Below are 14,999 nucleotides of genomic sequence, written 5' to 3'. Positions count from 1 at the left end.
TCCATTAGGTGGTCTGCTGTACTGCCTTAAGCACCGCGGGTCTAAGGTTCTAGTTCTTTTCGAGAGCAGTCGCTACAGTGACTACACCCATTACGAAGTCGCATGTCTCATTGTTCTGAGTGAGAAACATCGCTGCTCGTGGTCCCACTGCAGTGACATTACAGTGTCCCTGACATTAAGAGCAAGACTTAAACACTGACGGATAAAAGATCGCAATACCAAGAACGTGTTGTGTGACATAAGCAAAAGCTGGTAGGCGTGTTTCTACATCAGAAGCATGATAGCTACTCAGATTTCGCGCAAGTCGCATTAGGTTGGAGCTATTAGCGCTACTCTGAGGATACAAATCTAAAACTAAAACTCCTCCAGCACAGGCCATGAAGGCCCAAAGGTACCGACTGGCCGCCGTGTCATCCTCATCCTACACCCGTCACTGGATGCGGATATGGAGGGGCATGTGGTCAGTACACTTCTCTCTCGGCCGTATGTCAGTTTCTGAGACCGGAGCCGCTACTTCTCAGTCAAGTAGCTCCTCAGTTTGCCTCACAAGGGCTGAGTGCACCCCGCTTGCCAACAGCGCTCGGCAGACCGGATGGTCACCCATCCAACACTGGTATTAGGTTAGATGGCCTTGGGCAAGTACAGAAAGGGCAACAGCCTCAACGGGTGCGGGGCAAAGTCAGGACATGCGGGGACCAAGCAGCAATCGGTATTGTAATTGTCAACTGTCGAAGCTGGGTTGGTAAAGTACCGGAACTTCAAGCGCTGATAGAAAGCACCGAAGCTGAAATCGTTATAGGTACAGAAAGCTGGCTTAAGCCAGAGATAAATTCTGCCGAAATTTTTACAAAGGTACAGACGGTGTTTAGAAAGGATAGATTGCATGCAACTGGTGGTGGAGTGTTCGTCGCTGTTAGTAATAGTTTATCCTGTAGTGAAGTAGAAGTGGATAGTTCCTGTGAATTATTATGGGTGGAGGTTACACTAAACAACCGAACTAGGTTAATAATTGGCTCCTTTTACCGACCTCCCGACTCAGCAGCATTAGTGGCAGAACAACTGAGAGAAAATTTGGAATACATTTCACATAAATTTTCTCAGCATGTTATAGTCTTAGGTGGAGATTTCAATTTACCAGATATGGACACTCAGATGTTTAGGACGGGTGGTAGGGACAGAGCATCGAGTGACATTATACTGAGTGCACTATCCGAAAATTACCTCGAGCAATTAAACAGAGAACCGACTCGTGGAGATAACATCTTGGACCTACTGATAACAAACAGACCCGAACTTTTCGACTCTGTATGTACAGAACAGGGAATCAGTGATCATAAGGCCGTTGCAGCATCCCTGAATATGGAAGTTAATAGGAATATAAAAAAAGGGAGGAAGGTTTATCTGTTTAGCAAGAGTAATGGAAGGCAGATTTCAGACTACCTAACCGATCAAAACGAAAATTTCTGTTCCGACACTGACAATGTTGAGTGTTTATGGAAAAAGTTCAAGGCAATCGTAAAATGCGTTTTAGACAGGTACGTGCCGAGTAAAACTGTGAGGGACGGGAAAAACCCACCGTGGTACAACAACAAAGTTAGGAAACTACTGCGAAAGCAAAGAGAGCTTCACTCCAAGTTTAAACGCAGCCAAAACCTATCAGACAAACAGAAGCTAAACCATGTCAAAGTTAGCGTAAGGAGGGCTACGCGTGAAGCGTTCATTGAATTCGAAAGTAAAATTCTATGTACCGACTTGACAGAAAATCCTAGGAAGTTCTGGTCTTACGTTAAATCAGTAAGTGGCTCGAAACAGCATATCCAGACACTACGGGATGATGATGGCATTGAAACAGAGGATGGCACGCGTAAAGCTGAAATACTAAACACCTTTTTCCAAAGCTGTTTCACAGAGGAAGACCGCACTGCAGTTCCTTCTCTAAATCCTCGCACAATGAAAAAATGGCTGACATCGAAATAAGTGTCCAAGGAATAGAAATGCAACTGGAATCACTCAATAGAGGAAAGTCCACTGGACCTGACGGGATACCAATTCGATTCTACACAGAGTACGCGAAAGAACTTGCCCCCCTTCTAACAGCCGTGTACCGCAAGTCTCTAGAGGAACGGAGGGTTCCAAATGATTGGAAAAGAGCACAGATAGTCCCAGTCTTCAAGAAGGGTCGTCGAGCAGATGCGCAAAACTATAGACCTATATCTCTGACGTCGATCTCTTGTAGAATTTTAGAACATGTTTTTTGCTCGAGTATCATGTCGTTTCTGGAAACCCAGAATCTACTATGTAGGAATCAACATGGATTCCGGAAACAGCGATCGTGTGAGACCCAACTCGCTTTATTTGTTCATGAGACCCAGAAAATATTAGATACAGGCTCCCAGGTAGATGCTATTTTTCTTGACTTCCGGAAGGCGTTCGATACAGTTCCGCACTGTCGCCTGATAAACAAAGTAAGAGCCTACGGAATATCAGACCAGCTGTGTGGCTGGATTGAAGAGTTTTTAGCAAACAGAACACAGCATGTTGTTCTCAATGGAGCGACATCTACAGACGTTAAAGTAACCTCTGGCGTGCCACAGGGGAGTGTTATGGGACCATTGCTTTTCACAATATATATAAATGACCTAGTAGATAGTGTCGGAAATTCCATGCGGCTTTTTGCGGATGATGCTGTAGTATACAGAGAAGTTGCAGCATTAGAAAATTGTAGCGAAATGCAGGAAGATCTGCAGCGGATAGGCACTTGGTGCAGGGAGTGGCAACTGACCCTTAACATAGACAAATGTAATGTATTGCGAATACATAGAAAGAAGGATCCTTTATTGTATGATTATATGATGGCGGAACAAACACTGGTAGCAGTTACTTCTGTAAAATATCTGGGAGTATGCGTGCGGAACGATTTGAAGTGGAATGATCATATAAAATTAATTGTTGGTAAGGCGGGTACCAGGTTGAGATTCATTGGGAGAGTGCTCAGAAAATGTAGTCCATCAACAAAGGAGGTGGCTTACAAAACACTCGTTCGACCTATACTTGAGTATTGCTCATCAGTGTGGGATCCGTACCAGATCGGTCTGACGGAGGAGATATAGAAGATCCAAAGAAGAGCGGTGCGTTTCGTCACAGGGTTATTTGGTAACCGTGATAGCGTTACGGAGATGTTTAATAAACTCAAGTGGCAGACTCTGCAAGAGAGGCGCTCTGCATCGCGGTGTAGCTTGCTCGCCAGGTTTCGAGAGGGTGCGTTTCTGGATGAGGTATCGAATATATTGCTTTCCCCTACTTACACCTCCCGAGGAGATCACGAATGTAAAATTAGAGAGATTAGAGCGCGCACGGAGGCTTTCAGACAGTCGTTCTTCCCGCGAACCATACGCGACTTGAACAGGAAAGGGAGGTAATGACAGTGGCACGTAAAGTGCCCTCCGCCACACACCGTTGGGTGGCTTGCGGAGTATCAATGTAGATGTAGATGTAGATGCAGAAGTGCTAGCCCAGCCCGACAGCGCTTAACTTCGGTGACCTCATGGGAACCGGCGTTACCACTGCGGAAAGGCCGTTGGCCGAGGATACAAATTAGGTTTGCATTAAATACACGCTCGTTCGTGAGTGTTAGTTACCCTTAAGATTGGACGTGGTAAGTTGTTAGTCAGGAACGCCTTTAAGGTGGCAAAGACGCCGTTATCAACACCTCACTGAGTTTGAAAGAGATTTGTAACAGAACTTCAAAAAGCTGGATGAGGTACTGCAGAAAGACTTTGCAGGAATGTAGCTACAGTAAATGGTTGCTGGCAACGGTACTCACGAGAACGTCAGGTCGCAAGAAGGCCTGGCTCCCGAAGGCCGCGTGGCATTACGGAGAGGGAACACCATCGTGTGTGGCATGTGGCTCTGGCGCACCGTATTTGTGCAGCAGAAATATGAGAAGCAGTTGGTGTGGTATCAGCGTTCGATAACACACTTGCTAGGGTTTGCAGATATCGACAGCGGTCAGCATTAGTATCGCTGGACCCGCGAGTCGCGACCAGCGCCGTAAGAGCCGCTCCGCGGCTTGTACCAAGTTCCTAGCGAGTTCTCGTCCACTCTAGCTCGGGATGTCAAGTAGTAAAGTAGCACAGCCTTCAGTTGATAGGAAGCAAACTCTAACAAGGCGCTTGGTAATGTATGGCCTAAGTGAGGCCTCAATAGCTATCTACAGGATGTTACAAAAAGGTACGGCCAAACTTTCAGGAAACATTCCTCACACACACAAATAAAGAAAATATGTTATGTGGACATGTGTCCGGAAACGCTTAATTTCCATGTTAGAGCTCATTTTAGTTTCGTCAGTATGTACTGTACTTCCTCGATTCACCGCCAGTTGGCCCAATTGAAGGAAGGTAATGTTGACTTCGGTGCTTGTGCTGACATGCGACTCATTGCTCTACAGTACTAGCATCAAGCACATCAGTACGTAGCATCAACAGGTTAGTGTTCATCACGAACGTAGTTTTGCAGTCAGTGCAATGTTTATAAATGCAGAGTTGGCAGATGCCCATTTGATGTATGGATTAGCACGGAGCAATAGCCGTGGCGCGGTACGTTTGTATCGAGACAGATTTCCAGAACGAAGGTGTCCCGACAGGAAGACGTTCGAAGCAATTGATCGGCGTCTTAGGGAGCACGGAAGATTACAGCCTATAACTCGCGACTTGGGAAGACCTAGATCGACGAGGACACCTGCAATGGTCGAGGAAATTCTTCGTGCAGTTGACGATAACCCTAATGTCAGCGTCAGAGAAGTTGCTGCTGTACATGGTAACGTTGACCACGTCACTGTATGGAGAGTGCTACGGGAGAACCAGTTGTTTCCGTACCATGTACAGCGTATGCAGGCACTATCAGCAGCTGATTGGCCTCCACGGGTACACTTCTGCGAATGGTTCATCCAACAATGTGTCAATCTTCATTTCAGTGCAAATGTTCTCTTTACGGATGAGGCTTCATTCCAACGTGATCAAATTGTAAATTTTCACAATCAACATGTGTGGGATGACGAGAATCAGCACGCAATTGTGCATTCACGCCATCAACACAGATTTTCTGTGCGCGTTTTGGCAGGCATTGTTGGTGATATCTTGATTGGGCCCCATGTTCTTCCACTTACGCTCAATGGAGCACGTTATCATGATTTCATACGGGATACAAGTAGGACACAAGTAGGACCCAACATGTGGTTCATGCACGATGGAGCTCCTGCACATTTCAGTCTAAGTGTTCGTACGCTTCTCAACAACAGATTCGGTGACCGATGGATTGATAGATGCGTGGCCTCCACGCTCTCCTGACCTCAACCCTCTTGACTTTCATTTATGGGGGCATTTGAAAGCTCTTGTCTACAAAACCCCGGTACCAAATGTAGAGACTCTTCGTGCTCGTATTGTGGACGCCTGTGATACAATACGCCATTCTCCAGGGTTGCATCGGCGCATCAGGGATTCCATGCGACGGAGGGTGGAGGCATGTATCCTCGCTAACGGAGGACATTTTGAACATTCCCTGTAACAAAGTGTTTGAAGTCACGCTGGTACGTTCTGTTGCTGTGTGTTTCCGTTCCATGATTAATGTGATTTGAAGAGAAGCAATAAAATGAGCTCTAACGTGGAAAGTAAGCGTTTCCGGACACATGTCCACAAAACATATTTTCTTTCTTTGCGTGTGAGGAATGTTTCCTGAAAGTTTGGCCGTACCTTTTTGTAACACCCTGTATATGTATGCAGCCAAGAAGAATTCTGTACAACCAGTTAAGTACAATATATATCATTTTTTACCAACGACTTCTAATTATTTTAGTCTTTGCAGATCCAGACCATGCAACCAGTACTTTATCGACGTTACGGACAAACCTGCTGTGATTTATATGTTTCTATGTAGCATTGGCCACCAGTCAACATTGGCGACCACTCGTTCGTCGTCATCATAATAGATAGTGCCGGAAGTTCCATGCGGCTTTTCGCGGATGATGCTGTGGTATACAGAGAAGTTGCAGCATTAGAAAATTGCAGCCAAATACAGGAAGATCTGCAGCGGATAGGCACTTGGTGCAGGGAGTGGTAAATGACCCTTAACATAGACAAATGTAATGCATTGCGAATACATAGAAAGAAGGATCCTTAATTGTATGATTATATGATAGCGGAACAAACACTGGTAGCAGTTACTTCTGTAAAATATCTGGGAGTATGCGTACGGAACGATTTGAAGTGGAATAATCATATAAAATTTATTGTTGGTAAGGCGGGTGCCAGGTTGAGATTCATTGGGAGAGTGCTTAGAAAATGTAGTCCATCAACAAAGGAGGTGGCTTACAAAACACTCGTTCTACCTATACTTGAGTATTGCTCATCAGTGTGGGATCCGTACCAGGTCGGGTCGAGAGAGGAGATAGAGAAGATCCAAAGAAGAGCGGCGCGTTTCGTCGCAGAGTTATTTGGTAAGCGTGATAGCGTTACGGAGATGCTTAGCAAACTCAAGTGGCAGACTCTGCAAGAGAGGCGCTCTGGATCGCGGTGTAGCTTGCTGTCCAGGTTTCGAGAGGGTGCGTTTCTGGATGAGGTATCGAATAATTGCTCCCCCCTTCTTATACCTCCCGAGGAGATCACGAATGTAAAATTAGAGAGATTCGAGCGCGCACGGAGGCTTTCCGGCAGTCGTTCTTCCCGCGAACCATACGCGACTGGAACAGGAAAGGGAGGCAATGACAGTGGCACGTAAAGTGCCCTCCGCCACGCACCGTTGGGTGGCTTGCGGAATATAAATGTAGAAGTAGATAATAGTTACTTCAAAGACAACTCCGAGCCAGACGCCCTGTAGCGTGCACTCTGCTGACTCCAAAACACTACAATTGGCGACTTCAGTAGTGTCAAGCGAGAGCTCATTGGAGAGCAGGGTGGAGGTACGTTGTGTTTTCTGGTGAGGGCTGGTTCTCCTCGGTACCAGTGATGGTCTTGTGTTGGTTAGGAGGAGGGCAGTAGAGGGTTGCAACCATCCTGTCTGCGTGTTAGACACAATGGACCTACACATGGAGTTATAGTTTGTGGTGCCACTTCCTAAGGTAGCAGGACCACTCTCGTGGTTATCCCACACACCCTGACTGCAAATCTGTATGTCTGGTGATTCGACCTGTTGCGCTGCCATTCATGAACAGCATACCAGGGGGTAGTTTCTAACAGGATAGCGCTTGCCCACATACCGTTGTTGTAACTCAACATGCTCTACCGTTCCATCTTCAGATCTGTCTTCAATCGACAACATATGGGACATTATCGGACCACAACTCCAGCGCCATACACAAACAGCTTTAGCATTCTCTATATTGACCGAAAACAGATTCAGAAGGATATAGGTTGCAGTAGGTACTGGGAGATGAAGAAGCTTGCACCGGATAGAGTAGCATGGAGAGCTGCATCAAACCAGTCTCTGGCCTGAAGACCACAACAACAACAACAACAATATTGACCGACCAAGTGCAACAAGCATGGAACTCCACCGCTCAAACTAACATTCGGCAGCTTTATGACACAATGCATGCAGGTTTGCATGCTTTTATTCAAAATTCTCGCTACTACACCGAATATTAATTCATATTTACAGTGGATTATCACGCGCTTATATTAGCCTGTGTTCTTGCAAGATGAATCGCTTTAATATGTTACCTAGACGTATTCTCTTAGTACATTATTTTTTTTTTTTTTTTTTTTTTTGTGCTGCGATATTTTTTCCGTCGGTGTATATTGAAGTAGGACTAATAAAAAAACAAAAAGCCCTTAGGTGTCCTGTACCCCCCACAGTACCATTGTCGTTGTTGTTGTTTTGCTCTTCAGTCTTACTGGTTTGATGCAGCTCTCCATGCTACTCTATCCTGTGCAAGCTTCATCATCTCCCAGTACCTACTACAACCTACATCCTTCTGAATCTGGTTGGTGTATTCATCTCTTGGTCTCCTTCTACGACTTTTACCCTCCACGCTGCCCTCCAATACTAAACTGGTGATCCCTTGATGCCTGAGAACATGTCCTACCAACCGATCCCTTCTTCCAGTCAAATTGTGCCACAAACTTCTCTTCTCCCCAACCCTATTCAACACCTCCTCATTAGTTATGTGATCTACCCATCTAATCTTCAGCATTCTTCTGTAGCACCACATTTCGAAAGCTTCTATTCTCTTCTTGTCTAAACTATTTATCGTCCATGTTTCTCTTCCATACATGGCTACACTCCATATAAATACTTTCAGAAACAAGTTCCTGACACTGAAATCTATACTCAATGTTAACAAATTTCTCTTCTTCATAAACGCTTTCCTTGCCATTGCCAGTCTACATTTTATATCCTCTCTACTTAGACCAGCTTCAGTTATTTTGCTCCCCAAATAGCAAAACTGCTTTACTACTTTAAGTGTCTCATTTCCTAATCTTATTCCCTCAGCATCACCCTACTTAATTCGACTACATTCCATTATCCTCCTTTTGCTTTTGTTGATGTTCATCTTATATCCTCCTTTCAAGACACTATCCATTCCTTTCAACTGCTCTTCCAAGTCCTTTGCTGTCCCTGACAAAATTACAATGTCATCGGCGAACCTCAAAGTTTTTATTTCTTCTCTATGGATTTTAATACCTACTCCGAATTTTTCTTTTGTTTCCTTCACTGCTTGCTCAATATACAGATTGAATTACAACCCTGTCTCACTCCCTTCCCAACCACTGCTTCACTTCCATGGCCCTCGACTCTTATAACTGCCATCTGGTTCCTGTACAAATTGTAAATAGCCTTTCGCTCCCTGTATTTTACCCCATGACACCTTCAGAATTTGAAAGAGAGTATTCCAGTCAACATTGTCAAAAGCTTTCTCTAAGTCTACAAATGCTAGAAACGTAGGTTTGCCTTTCCTTAATCTTTCTTCTAAAATAAGTCGTAGAGTCAGTATTGCCTCACGTATTGCAATATTTCTACGGAATCGAAACTGATCTTCCCCGTTGTTATTACCGTACTAAAAGCCATCATTCACTCCGTTCATAATAAGCAAAGATAACCCGAGTGCCGAGGAAAATTGAATGCTCAAACTACGACCAGCTGACGCATCCTTAAGGGGGGAGAGAAAAGAGCGTGTACCCCAATTGCTGTTAATTATCTCGGGCAGTGATTCTTATCTCGGAAGCGCCCGAGAATTCTAAAGACCAGCTGGCACGTTCCTTTTTTACTTTTTTTTTCTAATGGATCTCCTCCAGTGGTGAGGAGAGCAGGCAGCTATTGGGGTACGGCCGTTCCGCCGGCTTACCACTCTTTCACGGGCGAGCACTCAGCCGGCAGCAGCGAGGGCCGCATAAAGGACGGAGGTCCTTTGTAGGAATATGGCGGTAAAAGCCAGGGTCAATCGGGACTGACTTTGAAGGCACACCCTCTGCCCAGGAGCGACCGGGGAGAAGCCACGCGGCTGCGACGAGAGGGCGCTACTTAGGCCCCGCCGAGCTACGGCGAGTTCTCTCCGAGTCCCCTCAGGTCAACGAATACCAACCGCAGTCGGCTGCTAACGGGATTTCACAATACTACGTCGGCCTTCACATCAGCGCCGCGTGGTTACATTTGACATATCTCCTAAACCTGTAAGCTCTTAGCTCCGGCGTCGTTTAGCCGAAAAATTATTGTGCGGTGCTATTTACTCCTTTGCCAGGAACTGCTTCCAATTTTAATATGTTCCGTAATCTCTGTGAACCGCTTGGGAAGTCTCAGTCCATTATCAGCAGTGAGGTCTTTCGATAGATCTTGAAATAAGTCAAGCATTAAAAAAGGTAACTTATATGGCTTGTCCTTCCGTTATGAAACGTTCAGCTTAATTTGGAAGACATCATTCACTGTACAAGTTGTTGTAAATACTAAACGTATGAGACGCTTTTGCTAAGTTTACGTTGTGCTTTACAACTGCACTTCATGAAGGTCTGATGTACTCACAAAATTGGAAGCATTAAAACCACGATGATGATCTGAAACCGAAAGCGTTAGTGAGTAATGATACAGTTTTAGAACACCCGGGTGTCATGATCTTTATAAAATGCGTACTGCCTTTTGATAATTGCCTTGTAACAATGTTTCATTACACAAATACCTGGCCGGCCGCTGTAGCCGAGCGATGGTTGGCGCTTCAGTCCGGAACCGCGCTGCTGCTACGGACACAGGTTCGAAACCTGCCTCGGGCATGGATGTGTGTGATGTCCTTATCTTAGTTAGGTTTAAGTAGTTCTACGTTCTAGGGGACTGATGACCTCAGATGTTAAGTCCCATAGTGCTCAGAGCCATTTGAACCATTTTTGACTGGATGGCCTTAGATGTTAAGTCCCATAGTGCTTAGAGGCATTTGAACCAAATGAACAAAAACCTGCATCAAAACAGCGAGAAAGTGCAACTAGGGATGGATATTGGGACTATCCCACAGGTGTCCTCTTTCAAATATTAAAAGCACACTTTTAAAAATGGCTCTTTGCAATTACTAATGTTCGTATTTAGTTTATGATACACGTTTCATTTTGTTCACGTAAGTCATTGCCAGTTGTTTTTTGTCTGATTTTTTTTCTTGCATTTGATAGGGTCGTCTGCTTGTACAAATTCCAGCTATTCCTCCATTTGACACTGGTATTTTAAGCTCGTATTTCACGTTGGTTTGCATCGCTACATATATCTTGACGTGAAATATTGAAAATGGGGAAATGCTTGGAAAACGTGCTAAGGAACGCCCCTTCTAAATGTAAGCAGCGTCAGACATTATTGCTACCATTGACTATGTTTTTACGAATACAACGAAACACGTGTAATAAAGTAAACAGGCAGTTTTAACAGTTGCGAAGACGGATTTTAAATGCAACTACAGAACATACTACCATACAAACACTTTGGAGAGACGATGTTGGAAAAGAAGTCAGATATAGAAAGAGGTATGAAACTTCAAATGGCATTACGAATTACGTGGATCGAGTACAGCAAAAAAGTGAAATCGCCCAAAGCGAGACTGCAACATTACAAGACAGTTTTTCTTTCAGAAGCACCATATGTATCGGAGACGATAACTGTTGGGAGGTACTCGTAAGTTGCAGAAATCTACGAGCGTGAAATTCTCAGGTAAATACGTGACCCCCAACAAAAATAAGTTTGGGAGGACATCCTCCATGTACAAGTAAATAGATAAGTTCACTAATATCGTGCTCAAGACTGCTAAAATTCTAGGGCTTTATTTACAGAACGTCCAACAATAGGTTTATCAAAAGACTACTCAAATTATCATTTCAAAAATCAAAATTAACTGGTTAAAAGAAACTGTATGCATGACATTGTTGATGTTACGCAGACAGCTTTCCATGGAACTACAAATGTTCTGAACATGTTCGAAGACTGAACGAAATGTATAATCATTATAAAACCGAATGTTTCAATAGGCTGCAATAAATAACGTTAGCTTGAGTCATACTTTCGCCAAGGTTCAAGTCTTTAGATCATTTTAAATTTTAATACTCTTAAAATCCAGACTAAAAGCTTGAGGGCTGTTACTTGGTTCAAATGACGCCACTTCCCCCAACACGTCGGTTTCTGAGAAAATTTTCATTTAGCGTATCAGTAAATTATACCTCGTTTTTCGTCTACGCTGCTGAACTTCGTCGGTCTATGGACATATTGCATGCTGTTGTGCTGCAACCACAAATTAAATGATTAATTTCATCATAATTACCATGGAGTCAGTGCATTTCCACTTTCAGATGTGACATGCAGATTTTTGTGTAGTTCATAATGTTAAATAAAAGACCTTTCAGCCGTCTAAACTTTCAAACTGTTATTTTATTGGGCCTCCAGTTCGGGTCATTTGTCACACCATCTCACGCCCTCTGACCAACGCGCACGACGATTCCAGCCTCGGTTCCGGTCAAAGACTACAAGCTATAGATATGTCCTCCAGAAGCGATCACTTCAAACATCTCTCGATGTTTGTGTGAGATATATGGCCGAAACTGGTAGCCCAATAAAATAATAATTTGGAAATTTAGACGGCTGTAAGGTGTTCAATATGAACTTCTGTACTGAACAACCGAGGTCCCAAACCATCTCTGAAAAGACGGACGTGCAGAGATTTGCATAGTTCTTGAAGCACCAGATGGTGGCCACTAGGACATTTTCTATTTCTTTCGCACTAGTTAAGATTACAAGACTAAAATCGAGGTTGTTCTGTAATACTCTCGAGCTATAATAAATGCTCTAGAATGTTCTGGAATATTCTCGAACGTTCTAGAATTCGACTTCGAATCCACACTCATCGCATAGATCCTCTACTACGGCAAAATCGTCTTTACCGGCATGATGTGCAACAGAGTAAAGTCAGAGGCACAACTCATCAAAAAAATGTATCCGCTTATACGAGGTGCATTCAAGTTCTAAGGCCTCCGATTTTTTTCCTCCGGACTGGAAAGAGATAGAAACATGCGCATTGTTTTAAAATGAGGCCGCATTCATTGTCAATACGTCCCAGAGATGGCAGCACCGTACGGCAGATGGAATTTTACCGCCAGCGGCGAGAATGAGAACTGTTTTAAATACTTAAAATGGCGACGTTTTGCTTACTTGAACAGCATGCAATCATTCGTTTTCTGAATTTGCGTGGTGTGAAACCAATTGAAATTCATCGACAGTTGAAGGAGACCTGTGGTGATGGAGTTACGGATGTGTCGAAAGTGCGTTCGTGGGTGCGACAGTTTAATGAAGGCATAACATCGTGTGACAACAAACCGAACAACCTCGGGCTCGCACGAGCCGGTCTGACGACATGATCGAGAAAGTGGAGAGAATTGGTTTGAGGGATCGCCGAATGACTGTTGAACAGATCGCCTCCAGAGTTGGCATTTCTGTGGGTTCTGTGCACACAATCCTGCATGATGACCTGAAAATACGAAAAGTGTCATCCAGGTGGGTGCCACGAATGCTGACGAACGACCACATGGCTGCCCGTGTGGCATGTTGCCAAGCAATGTTGACGCGCAACGACAGCATGAATGGGACTTTCTTTTCGTCGGTTGTGACAATGGATGAGACGTGGATGCCATTTTTCAATCCAGAAACAAAGCGCCAGTCAGCTCAATGGAAGCACACAGATTCACCGCCACCAAAAAAATTTCGGGTAACCGCCAGTGCTGAAAAAATGATGGTGTCCATGTTCTGGGACAGCGAGGGCGTAATCCTTACCCATTGCGTTCCAAAGGGCACTACGGTAACAGGTGCATCCTACGAAAATGTTTTGAAGAACAAATTCCTTCCTGCACTGCAACAAAAACGTCCGGGAAGGGCTGCGCGTGTGCTGTTTCACCAAGACAACGCACCCGCACATCGAGCTAACGTTACGCAACAGTTTCTTCGTGATAACAACTTTGAAGTGATTCTTCATGTTCCCTACTCATCTGACCTGGCTCCTGGTGACTTTTGGCTTTTTCCAACAATGAAAGACACTCTCCGTGGCCGCACATTCACCAGCCGTGCTGCTATTGCCTCAGCGATTTTCCAGTGGTCAAAACAGACTCCTAAAGAAGCCTTCGCCGCTGCCATGGAATCATGGCGTCAGCGTTGTGAAAAATGTGTACGTCTGCAGGGCGATTACGTCGAGAAGTAACGCCAGTTTCATCGATTTCGGGTGAGTAGTTAATTAGAAAAAAAATCGGAGGCCTTAGAACTTGAATGCACGTCGTAGAGAGAAACTACTTAAAAAACTTGCTGTGTGAGCGAAGAGTTTTAACAACAAAAAATCAAGTAGTTAATCTAACATATAAGTGAGTACAGAATGTGACAGGTGGGGAAGAAAAAGTTATTAAATCCACTGAGCCGATGATGAACCACGGTGAAAATGACTTCCCAAATGTGCTCCGAAATCTGCTCAGTTTTACCGGTATGCAGCCGCAAAAACGCCTCTAAAAATCTTCATAGAAATGTAAAACTGTTAACCTGAAAAAAACACGTAATTCTGTATTCACAACTAACTTTCCTTTCAGCCTCAAAAACTTCAATTGCCGGTAAGATTAATGTATAGTGTGGCTCTCAATAAATCAAAAAGGCAAACTTTTAGATGTTGCGGAGCTGAAGTAAAAGGAATCGTCTTTGTCGCACGGACGACTTTACGCAGCGTAGAGAATTGTTAATGCTTTCCTGGCCACATAAACATGGACCGAAGAACCCAACATATACGTAACGTGTTCGTACGATGAACAAACACCGAACTTATTCGTCTTTGTACCCGAAAGCAAAACACCAAATTTGTTACACAACATATACCTTCGATAAGTTAGACATCATATGAATGCGGTGATTAAATGCAAATCTTTCCAGTTCAGAAAACAACTGGTCCTTTCCGGCTAGTTACTGAACATTTGTGTAGAGCCTACAGTGTTTCGTTTAAAAACTGGTCAGCATACACAAGTCATCGTGAAGTCATTTGCAAATACTTCCCCATGTTCGTCTTACAAGGGGAGAAATCTGTCTTAGTCCATTTTTATGGATGGCAATGCGCGGCCACATCGATGTGCGCACGTGGATGAGTCCATAGAACGAGAAGATTTTCGGCGAATGCAGTGGACCGGCCGTCCCCCTAACTTCCATCGAACACGTGTGGGATGCGTTGGGGAAGGCGTAGTAATGTAGCACCTCTACATGCACCATCATCCATCCAGCAGTTTTTAATGGCGCCCGTGAAGGAATGGAACGACCTGTCACAAAAACTCCCTAGAGAACGTGAGAATTTTCATTAAAATCTGGACTGCGCTCCTCCTAGGCGAGATTTGGTGAGATGTGGTGGGGCCCCGCTCCGCCTCCGATGCCACTCACGTGAGATTTACCGCGTAGTCTGATAAAAACATGAAAAAATCATTTTTTAATGTTGATCAAAACACTTTAATTAACCAATGTTTTATATATAAAGTATG

At 44.3% G+C, this 14,999-nt stretch overlaps 1 protein-coding gene across 1 annotated transcript in view; it reads left to right on the top strand.

The window, feature by feature from the left end:
* LOC126456671 (brain-specific angiogenesis inhibitor 1-associated protein 2-like) overlaps positions 1 to 14,999 on the top strand; it is a 555,769-nt gene that overhangs the window by 158,625 nt on the left and 382,145 nt on the right. The gene's annotated exons all lie outside the window — the stretch shown is intronic.

This window comes from Schistocerca serialis, chromosome 2, assembly GCF_023864345.2.
Source record: "Schistocerca serialis cubense isolate TAMUIC-IGC-003099 chromosome 2, iqSchSeri2.2, whole genome shotgun sequence".
Classification (NCBI taxonomy): Eukaryota; Metazoa; Arthropoda; class Insecta; order Orthoptera; family Acrididae; genus Schistocerca; species Schistocerca serialis.
This window is presented reverse-complemented; position numbering and strand designations above follow the sequence as displayed.